The 10,920-nt window shown below is 33.3% G+C and overlaps 1 long non-coding RNA gene across 1 annotated transcript in view; it reads left to right on the forward strand.

The window, feature by feature from the left end:
• The window catches only part of LOC108359707 (uncharacterized), a 17,452-nt gene that overhangs the window by 3,187 nt on the left and 3,345 nt on the right, over window positions 1-10,920 (forward strand). Inside the window, exon 2 of the long non-coding RNA XR_001846976.1 lies at window positions 1,818-1,820. This is a non-coding gene — a long non-coding RNA (uncharacterized LOC108359707). The remainder of the gene's footprint in view (window positions 1-1,817; window positions 1,821-10,920) is intronic.

The raw sequence follows: 10,920 nt of genomic DNA on the forward strand, positions 1-10,920 counted from the left end.
TACCTGAAACCTTTTACTTTTAATAACATTTAATGAAAAATGCATTTAAATTTTTGTTCGAAAGTTTGGAATATTTATGTATTTAGTTTTGCTTTTAATTAATACTCAAAAAATTTAACACTAATTATTGGAAAATCTAAGGCTGCTAAATAACTATCTGTAATATATTAAAGTGTACTTAATCAAAAGTTTTTTATTGTATATTCATGAATTCAATTTATTTTTCGACTCCCAAAATAGTGGTTTTGGTCCATAATTGGACTAGTATTTTTCTGTCTATTTTGTATTCTGACCGAAATCTGACAATTGCCATCCCGTAGGACATCCTCATGTTAAAAATACCAGTTGTTTGCATGGAAAAAATATAGTTGGCTGACTAGTTGGGCATGTGGTTCATACTAGTTGTGAGGTAGTTTACAACTAGTACATTTGACTACAGGGTATGTAACATGATTAATTTTTTGGTTGTTTGTATGTATACGTATATGTTTGTACATATGCAAGTACATCTGTTATTTTGTAAGAGTTTTTGAAAATTCTATGAATATAAAATAAATGCTGCTTAATAATCGTATTAAGTATATGAAAATCCCGTGTCACTGTGTCCGTTTACGCTAATCTCCGAAACCGCTTAACCGATTTTAAAGAAATTTCGTGGGAAGTATTGTTGGTTCCAACTTAAAAGATAGGATACTTTCGAACCCGAGAAAAAACATTTTTTTTCATCGAAAAAGCTAAGCCAAGACTCGTGCAGAAATTGTCAGCAATTATCAGTCTTCCTTCATTTAGAAGCGGTAGTAGAGCGGGAGAAACATCGATGTTTGGCAACATCGATATTTTCGATGTTTGGAATAAACACATCGATGAAACATCGATGTTTTTTCAAAATTTGAGAATTAGGCTATTTAGTCTTTCACTTCGTAATTGGGGAATCAATTTTTGTGGGTGTATATTGTTGGTTCCAACTTAAAAGATAGGATACTTTCGAACCCGGAAAAAAATATTTTCTTTCATCGAAATTTTTTCTATGCTTCTCGCAACGTGCTTCAAAATACCGTGTCGCTATGTATGTTTGTGTTGGGGAGAAATAGCTAGGATATAATGTATTTATACATATAGAGCTAGATTTAGCTCTTTATTTTTCTCTTTAGCTCAGAAATTTAGGTTTTAGCTCCTAGCTCTTTTCAAATTTATCTGGCACTTTTTTAGCTCCAGAAAGTTTTAGTTGTATTTGGTATATATAAGCCAAACTAAAGCGTTGATAAAATGGAAAATTTCGAGATACAGTGTATCCACCATAAACTCTTGTATCTAGGTTAAAGAATTCAAAAATTAATTAGAAGAAAATCCTTTTTCTGATAGCGCGGCAATATCCTTATATGCCTTACTAATCAGGAACGGAAAATAATCATTATTTTTTTAAATTTTAACCAAAAAAATAAACAAGTTGTATTCATCGTAAAACAATTCTATTTATACCCACGTATTTGTTGTCGTACGCCCCACTGTAATTTGCAATGATTTTTATTTTTCGAGTTTAACCAATAAAAATTAAAAATAATAATTAATATTTGAGTTTTAATTTTTTGCTCAAAAGTAATTATTATTACTTGATTTTTATTTTTTCGGTCAAAAATAATGATTAATTTATGATTTTATTATTTCGCTCAAAGATAATAATTATTATTGAGTTTTATTTTTTTCACTTAAGAATAATGATCATTAAAAAAAATTAAACACTATACCAGCGCGATTTCTGCCGTATCCTTTTCAGAGGTAGCGAAACCTTAATAAAGGAATAAGCGTCAAAATTTCAGTAAGTTGCGTCTGTATAGCCTTTTCAATTTTATGAATAATCATTATTTTTAAGTGGAAAAATAAAACTCAATAATAATTATTATCTCTGAGCGAAAAAATAAAAATCAAATAATAATTATTTCCGCTGAGCGAAAAAATAAAAATCAATAATAATTATTATTTTAGAGCGACAAAAATAAAACTCATAAAATAATGATTAAATGCTGATTTAAATTATTTTACCCATAATGATTTCCGTCCCTGTTACTAATTTTACCTTTAAAGAGAGCTGGAAGTAAAACTTTCCAGAAAAATTTTGCGAAAAAATTATTCAATTCAAATATCTGAAATTACAGACTTTAATAGTTTGTAAAGTATTTTTAGTTAAATGTTATAAGTGCCATTAGCAACGAATTCGAAATATATACACCTTATTTTGGTTTTAAAAATTTGTTCAGCACTTAAACTTATAAAATTCGTTGTTTTTATTAGAGTTGCCGAAAAAAAAACCTTACGTCAATAAGTGCTCCACCTTAAAAAAATACGTAGCTCTTCATTTTAGCTACTATTAGTATTATTTAGCTCTTTTTAGCTCTTTTCTCTGGCAACACTGATCAACAGCAATAAAAAATTTACCGTTTGGACACCATCCAATTTTATCCATTCCCCTGGCTGATGTTTGAACCGTAACACAGTGCTTCCCTTCCATATAAAATGTGGTCAAAAATAGAATTAAGGACGGATTTAAATGAAAATTCGCTTCTTAGTAAAATTGAGAACGCTAAAATTGGTTTTTGGATAACTTTCATACTTTCACTGTAAATGCAGTTTGAAGTTGAAAATTTGGGTTCTTGTGGCTTTTACATAGGTATGTACATATAGTTCGTTCTATTTCGGAATTGAGGTATCAAATGACAGGGCTTGGCTTGTAGTTGTGCAATATTTTTTATTTTTTTTAAAAGGGTTGCCACCTGTTAAAAATTTTATTAAAATTATTTAATAAGTTAAATGAATTAGATATTACAATATGGGTATCAATTGAACTAGTTTTGAAAATACTTTACCTCTAAATGACACATAGAAGGGTTGCCGCATGTTAAAATAAGTGGAGAGTAAAAACATTCCTGAGTTAATTTAAGAGTCCAGTAATTTAAAAGGAATGTTATCGGAACAAATCACTGATTGACAATGTATGTATTTGTAATAAAAAAACATATACGAGATACGGATTACGCCATCCTATGGTTTGACGTAATTATTATTTTAGTTTAACTAAATACGACTTTACAAACAGGTGAGAGCCCCATTCGTAATATTTTTAAGCTAAAACCTTCTTAAACCTCTTTCGTCTGACTCCCTTATGGTGATACCTATCTATTTTAATTAAATAATTCTTTTAATTCAAGTGGAGTTTGATTTTTCAAACAGGTGGCAACTCTTTACATGTAGTTAATACACATTTCGATTGATACCCATCTCTTAATAACTCATTTAACTTATAAAAAAAAAATTTAATCGAATTTTTTAACAGGCGGCAACTCTTAAAAAAAAATAAACCTTCTATTGTCCATAGGTTAAGCTTTTGAATCTGATACTTCATTTTTGAAAATGGAACGAATCGTGCAGACCTCAAGGCACTGACAAAAAATTAAGAAATTATTTTATGCATTAGCGAAAAACGCATTACTTCAGAAAGTGCACAAAATTAGCAGGTTTTTATTTCTTTTGAAAACTAAAAGCCCGTACTATTTAAGAAAATAATAAAAAGATTACCTATTTTTACATATATTTTTTATCCATTCCATTAAAGTTTAGAATTTTTTGAAATTTTGTTTAAAAAAATTGTTTTTTGTGGAACACCGCAGGGACACCCTGTATTTAATTTTATTCCAAAATTTTAATTCCTGTTATTCTGTACTATCTATATGGAAACAAAAAATGTCAAACCAACATTTTATTTCAAAGAATATATTTTTTACATTTTTTGCTGTGAAGAGCTTACTCCTGGCTATGCTTTTATTAAAATTCTTAGTATAAAATTTGTCGACTTTAGTGGCTTCCTGGCGGCATATAATTAATTTTTTAGGGAAATGTCTGCTAAGTTCTTTATAGTGGATAAACTGTCTTTACAAAAATGCCAAACAAGTTCCTATTGCAGATAACGAATATTTCGATTTATGCCCACTTAGGCGGCACTGTGCGTAAGCTGAGATCTTTTTTTTCAAATGTAGTGAACAATAATAATAACCTTTTGTAAATGTCTATATCAAATGAAACGTAAAAAATAATATGGGTCTTCACATCGAGCTGGGTATTCGTGATATAGTGATACACAAACAAAATACATGGGAAAAAATTACCGGACACCGAGTTACCAAGTACCAAGCTTCGGTGTGAAGACCTATGATATCTACGATACACGTAATCCGCCTATGTATCGGAGTGTAGCAGGACAACTTCTGCCCGGGCTTACTAGTTGAGTTATAATTTATTTTTGTCAACCTCTTAATTTTTATTACTAAATGACTGGTTTAAAATATCGTTATTCACCGATGACTGCAAAATTACTGACCAGTAATGAATAACATAAAAGACCATTGACTCAATTTTGCAGTATTTAGTGAAAAAAGTGACTGCAACCCTGCAGTTAAAATTTGTTAGTCAATGAATGTGACTACTACAATTTTCAGTCACGTTCATTGCATTACTTAACACCTCTGCCTCAACAGCCAGTGCTCGGACTATACCACATTTGTGGAAAAGATTCCACTTTTTTGTTTGCTAAATTTTTCTACTACATCTACTACCGTAAGCTAAAAAAACTACCACATCTTGAAACTTCTTTTTTTTTAATTTGTTCATTCTTCTATACCTAGGCTTATATTCCTAGATGAGTGGGCCGGGCTGGACTTCTGGAGGAGGGGTGCGGTGAACTTCTTTACGGATGGATTGAAACTGGATGGAAGGGTTGGTGGAGGGGTCTTCTGTCGAGAGCTTTCCATCAGCACTAAGTTCTAAGTTCAGGCTCCCGGACTTCTGCAGTGTATTCCAGGCGGAAGTAGCTGCTATCAAGGAGGCGGTAGATTCACTGCTAAGGAGCGTTATAACATTAGGCTTATTTGGGTTCCAGGTCACAGGGACATTGTGGGGAACTGCGTGGCTGGCGAGGGAAGGAACCCGTGCGTGCCATTGATCACTTGCGGTACACTCTTGGATAGATGGGCCTCATGTCAGCTCAGCGAACGCTGGGCGAATACCACGACATGCGCGATCGCAAGGTCCTTTTGGCCGAGGGTGGACCGGGGCGTTCGAAGGCACTCCTCACACTCACAAAGCCACAGCTCTCACTTCTGGTGGGTGTATTCACGCAGTAAGGCTGAACATTCTACCCGACCCCTTATGTCGCAGTTGCCTGGAAGAGGACGAGGTAGAATCACCTCAACACTACCTTCTTAGGTGCCCAGCGTTTGCGAGGCTAAGGTTGAAGTACTTTGGCTCTCACTCTCTAAATAGCCCCTAGGAGCTCTGGGGCATTGAGATCAGCCGTATTAGTAAATACATAATCGAATCAGGGCGCTTTAACGATAAAGCTTAGTGGGCCGTTGCAAATTGTGGTAACACAAAGGACAATCTTACATTATCTAAGTGAGCTCCTGTTACACGGGGCTGCCACCTTACCTAACCTAACCTATATATCCCTAACTTTCTATTTATTTTATGCGAATGCATAATTTTGGTCTTAAATATTGAGAAGGTAGTAGCAGTTGAGCAGCTGATTTCTTCAAATTATTTGGTCTCTAAAATGTCAGAAATTGCAGCTATTTTTATTTTGTTTTGAATTTAAAATTGTATTATTTAAATTTTTGTTTGTATTTCATATGACACACTTTGATCTTAAAAAAAAATCTGAATATTTTTTTGACGCTTTAGAGACCAAAAGCAACATAAAAATACATGTAAACGTTGTTTTTGCTCTAATACTCCTGCCTGTTTAGTGTGCCTGGATTTAAGGCAAACATCTCCGAACCCCGTTAGGGAGTTTCACTTCAGAAACATGTGCGTCCGAATACTATCAACAGCAACTGATTTAATTTGCTTTACCGGCCGTGTTCACATGCTTGAAAATCTCGAAAGCGAGATAGTTTTGTGGACTGGGCATTGACAGCATACTTTTTCATTTATAAAATGTCGCCAAAAAAGAAGGTTTGAGCTTTGCAGGGTAAATTTGTATTTTCCACCAAAAAAAATCCAGTTACGTGTGGCGCTGATGAAAAATAGAGGTTACATCTTAATATCCTAATATTTTACCATTTACGAAATGAATTTTACTACTAATTGCTTACTTTGCGTACTTTCCTAGTACCATTTTCGCTCTAAGGGATTTCATTCTTCCCCTTTCTCCGTCCTTCGTAAATGCAACCTTTTGTAAGGGAGCGTCAAACCGCGGCTGTGAATAATTATCTAACCTTTTATTACACTATGCGACAGTCAAAATCGGGATGGGATGAAACCAACGGGAAATGTTATATCGGTCAAAAACAAGTTATACGTGGCCCGGCGTTTCGCTGGGTCACGTCTAGGAATCGAGATATATCGATTTGAAGTTAGTAACTATCATATAGGGGAAATTGTCACCTTTGGTGGTTTTTTTTTGACATAACTCGAGAACCACTAGTCCGATTTTGCTCAAACAAATTTAAAAAAATTAAAAATTACAATTCCTTTAATCTGTTCATATAACGTTTTTCTATATAATCAACAGTTTTGCCGGTAAAAATAAATTAGGCAAAAATAATTGTTTTTTTTTTCAAACAGTGGTTCTCGAGTTATGGCAAAAAAAAGACCACCAAAGGTGACAATTTCCCCTATATGATAGTTACTAACGTCAAATCGATATATCTCGATTCCTAGACGTGACCCAGCGAAACGCCGGGACACGTATAACTTCTTTTTTACCGATATAACTTTCCCCGGTAGTTTGAACCCTTCCCGATCACTGACCCCTACCATTTGTCTCACAGTGTTATTGAATATTGTATTTGGTATTTGTGCATTGTAGCTTGCCCAAAGCTTCTAGAAAATGTAGAAGTGTTTGCAGGGATTTAGTCGGTGTTGATGGCAGCGGTCCTGTGACTAGTATGCAAGCCGCTCTTTGAATCTTTGGGAGGTTAGAACTAGTGAGCGACTATTCAGTGATGTCCACTGAGCTGATGCCGTAAAATAATATAGGATGAGTACGAATTCTGAGTAAATGGAAAGGCCATTAATTGTCCATAGACTGAAGGCTTCGCAGTGGCGGATCGTTGTATAAGCTGTGGTGTTCACTTGGCAAAGGCGCAGATACTGTTTTGTTAATACGTGTATTGTTAGGGACACGAATTTCGATACGATACGATACCATATCGATACTTTTGGCATTCGATACCGATATTTTCTACTCGATAGTTTTAAAACGATATTTTTTGGAATCGAGTACCAGAACCCTAGTATCGTATCGAATGTAATAAACTCACTGTTCAATATTATTGCATAGTCTTTTACTTTTCTACTAACTTTTTGCAGCCCTGTAATGTTGTACTGAAAATTGAATTGTTTTACCTTTTGCAACCCTGTAATGACAACTGAGAATTGTATTTTTTGTAAAAAACTCGGTTGAATTCGGAATTTTTAATGAAAAGACACGCGGTTTTTTCACTTAACCTTAATTTTATAACAAGGTTCGTATTACTATTAATATCTTCGCAACACTCACATTACAAGGATAATGCTCTTAACAATTAATAATAAATTGGGCTTTAAGAGCAGAAATGTGTAATATAGTTAGGATTGCATGTTGTGGAATTTGAACCCGCGACTTCGGTGTTTTAAGACAACACCTCAATCTCTACGTGTTGTTACACAATATGTTAGTGTTTGACCGAGATTCTCCTCCGATTTGTAAAGTGCGCCTTAAGTTCTGAACACATTAAAAACGACGAGCTACGGGCCACAGCTTCCAATTTGTTATCTTCATTGTCTAAACGCTTTGTCGATAGCGACATGATTTTTTTGAATGCGTCGGCAACATCATGAATTTGTACGAGTTTGACACAAAAGAAGAGGAAGAACCTGATCTGTCGCTGGAAAAATAGAAATAGATCTAATCTGGCCACAACCACAGTCGTCGCGTAGCGCGGTCGGTGCCAAAATAATTATCTACATAAGAGTACGTGTTAAAATAATTTGACAGCTATGGTCCATAGCTCGTCGTTTTCATTGTGTTCGGGCTATTAATGTTGTGGCACAAAAGGGGTCCCTACAGTTTTATGGCGACTTTGAACGGCGATTTTGTTTTACTGGGAAGCTGTTTTTCATTTTCAAGTTTTGAGCACTTCTAATCATTACACTACAGCGGGCTATATACGAGACCTATATTCATATACATTTTTTGGATTTTGGTATCGATATTTGAAATATCGAGTCTTTTTATTCCTATATTAATGGGTACCCGATATTTTTAAAGCGATACTTTAAATGAGTACCATATCGATACTTTCTGTTCGATATCGTGTCCCTATGTATTGTACATATGTACATATATATAGTATACTTACAAACTGAAAACTTTAGGTTGAACACAAAATTAATACCTTGAGTTTTACGGACAAATGAATGTAGTTTCCTTCATGTAAATTCGCAAGAACATAAATGTACATGCGTACACAGATAAATACGTGTGAAAAGCCATAACCCAAATGCCTGCATAAAACCGAAACGGCGAGCTATTTACTTTTCAAATTTGAGGAAGGGTAGCTGCAATAAACTTTGGCTCACAACCCTCAGCGCTATTGGGGAAATCGAATGGCAAGAAATGTGTGATAAAAAGGAATTTTAGCAAAGTAAATAAAAATGCGAAACCCTTTCGTGCGTATCCTCATGCATTTTATGAATTTTTTCACACTATATTAGGCGTTACATTTATTTTGTTTTTATTTGGTTGAATTGATGCGCTTTGGAGTTTTACCTTCTATACGAGGGGCCAATAAAAAAGTTCAAGCAGAAAAGTACCATTTCAAGCAAAATAATAATCAAAGAATCAAATTGACTTTTAAAAGCGCAAAATCAGCAAGAAATTTGCATATCAATAAACCATTTATTGAAAATTGTCTTCTACTATGTTTTCGTTCAAGTTTAGGTTTATTTGATTTGGATTTCTGTGGGATTGGGAAAGCAAATTATAATACATGTTAAGTACAATGGTAATGAGAAGTGATAATATTCTTTTTGAAATGTGCAATTTATGTAGAATTACTTACGCTGTCTGAAATTTTATTATAAGATACATTTTAGAACAAGACAATTTGGAGGAGAAGAGTATATTACTTACATGCATGCGACATTTGATTAATAAGATTTTGGTTTTCGGAAATTTTCACAATTTTATGCAATCCATATACCCCTGTAAAAAAATTATATGTGCAATACTTCAACTTAGACTAGTTAAATGAAAAACCAATACTAGATCTTTGATGTTTTTTCCCAATTCATTTACTTTATCAAAATAATATAAAAAACTTTATGAATATGCCCTAGTTTATAACAAGTTAATTTAATTGTACCATTATGCTGAAATTTTCGTAGAAAATATTTATATGTGCAAAAAGCAAGTGTAAGGTTACCGACTATTTTTCAAAATATTTTGAAGATAATTTTATTTGTTGGTATTGGATTGTATTTCTATTGCACAATTTTATTTGTTTTACGCTTTGCGGCATATATTTTACCAAAATTTTGTAGTGAAATCTGTATTATTTCCTCCTATTTGTGAAGTTGGGTTTATTTAAGTTTCAACACGTTATAATTCTGTTTTGAACAAGTAAAAATCTTGTTGGGGAGTAGATCTTACAAATTCCCAGTGGTATTAAAGCCCATATTTGAAACTAGTTACTAAAAAAGATTCTTGATATTCATTTTTCCCATAGTGAAAAGATTTTATTTGTTTTCCAAAGCTATATGCTTTTTACTTTAAACCAAAGATTCTTTTCGCCAAGGACAGATTTGCCATGGAAGCCGAATGACTCTCCAAGTTGTGGTGGGCTTCTGGATCAACTATATTGGAGTTTCTTTCATCATTGAAAATAGCGTTTTTCAATTCTTCCCACAAAATTTGTAATTTTTGTAAAATGCTAAAAACGCATTTTCGTGCCATAGAAGGGGCTGTGGTTTAGCGGTCTATTTCTTCATCTTAAGTATCAAAACTGTGTTTATTATTTTTTGTGAACTTTTACTTATGACAGAGAGATTCAAATACATTTCAATTTTTACGATAAATCATGCTATTCCTAGTGTGGTCATTTGCACCACACTTTTTGGGCTTATAGAGGGCACCAAGCTTATTATTTCTATAGTCGTCGGGATTTTTAAAGGAACATCTTATTATATTCTGCTGTCCGATTACTTCAACAGTTATTTAGCTAGATTTCATGCCACAAAACTGCATTTCTGATATATGTCCGGGCTGTTCTTCAGATAGTTCAATGTCACGGGATATTATGGAACATAATATAAATACGGAAAATAATAAAACGGGTTTTATTATGAAAATAGCTTCCATATGTTTAAATTTTTACCACACAGTCATTGATGTAGTTTTCTGTTGAAAATTTTTGACACTGGAGCAGGCGGAACTGAATACTTAATTTTGCACATATAATTATTTACTATTGAATATTAACTACACTGGACCACAAATTTCAACTTTTTCTCTTTACCAGAAACGCCGTTATGAAATTCTTATGTAAAATCACCCCCTGATTCCGAAAATCAATGTTATTTTTAATTCTATGGTACCGTTTTTGAGATATTTGCAATTTACCGTTTTTGCAAAAAAAAAAAAATTGGGTCCACTTTATCATATATATCTCAAGAACGAATTAAGCAATTCCAAAACGGTTTGAAGCTTTTAAAAGGTAATAAAATTTTCTATAAACTGTGCATACAACACTTTTTGCTAGGCCCTGTAGATTCAAAGATAACGAACAATCATTACCGATTTTTTCAATTTTTTTTGTAAAAATATAAAAAAAATTGTACTTTGCGGGGAAGGATCTCGAAAACCTTTTATTTTTTTGCAGATTTTTTTTT

This window comes from Rhagoletis zephyria, unplaced genomic scaffold (genome assembly GCF_001687245.7).
Source record: "Rhagoletis zephyria isolate East Lansing unplaced genomic scaffold, Rhagoletis_zephyria_1.1 Rzeph_scaffold_00440, whole genome shotgun sequence".
Classification (NCBI taxonomy): domain Eukaryota; kingdom Metazoa; phylum Arthropoda; class Insecta; order Diptera; family Tephritidae; genus Rhagoletis; species Rhagoletis zephyria.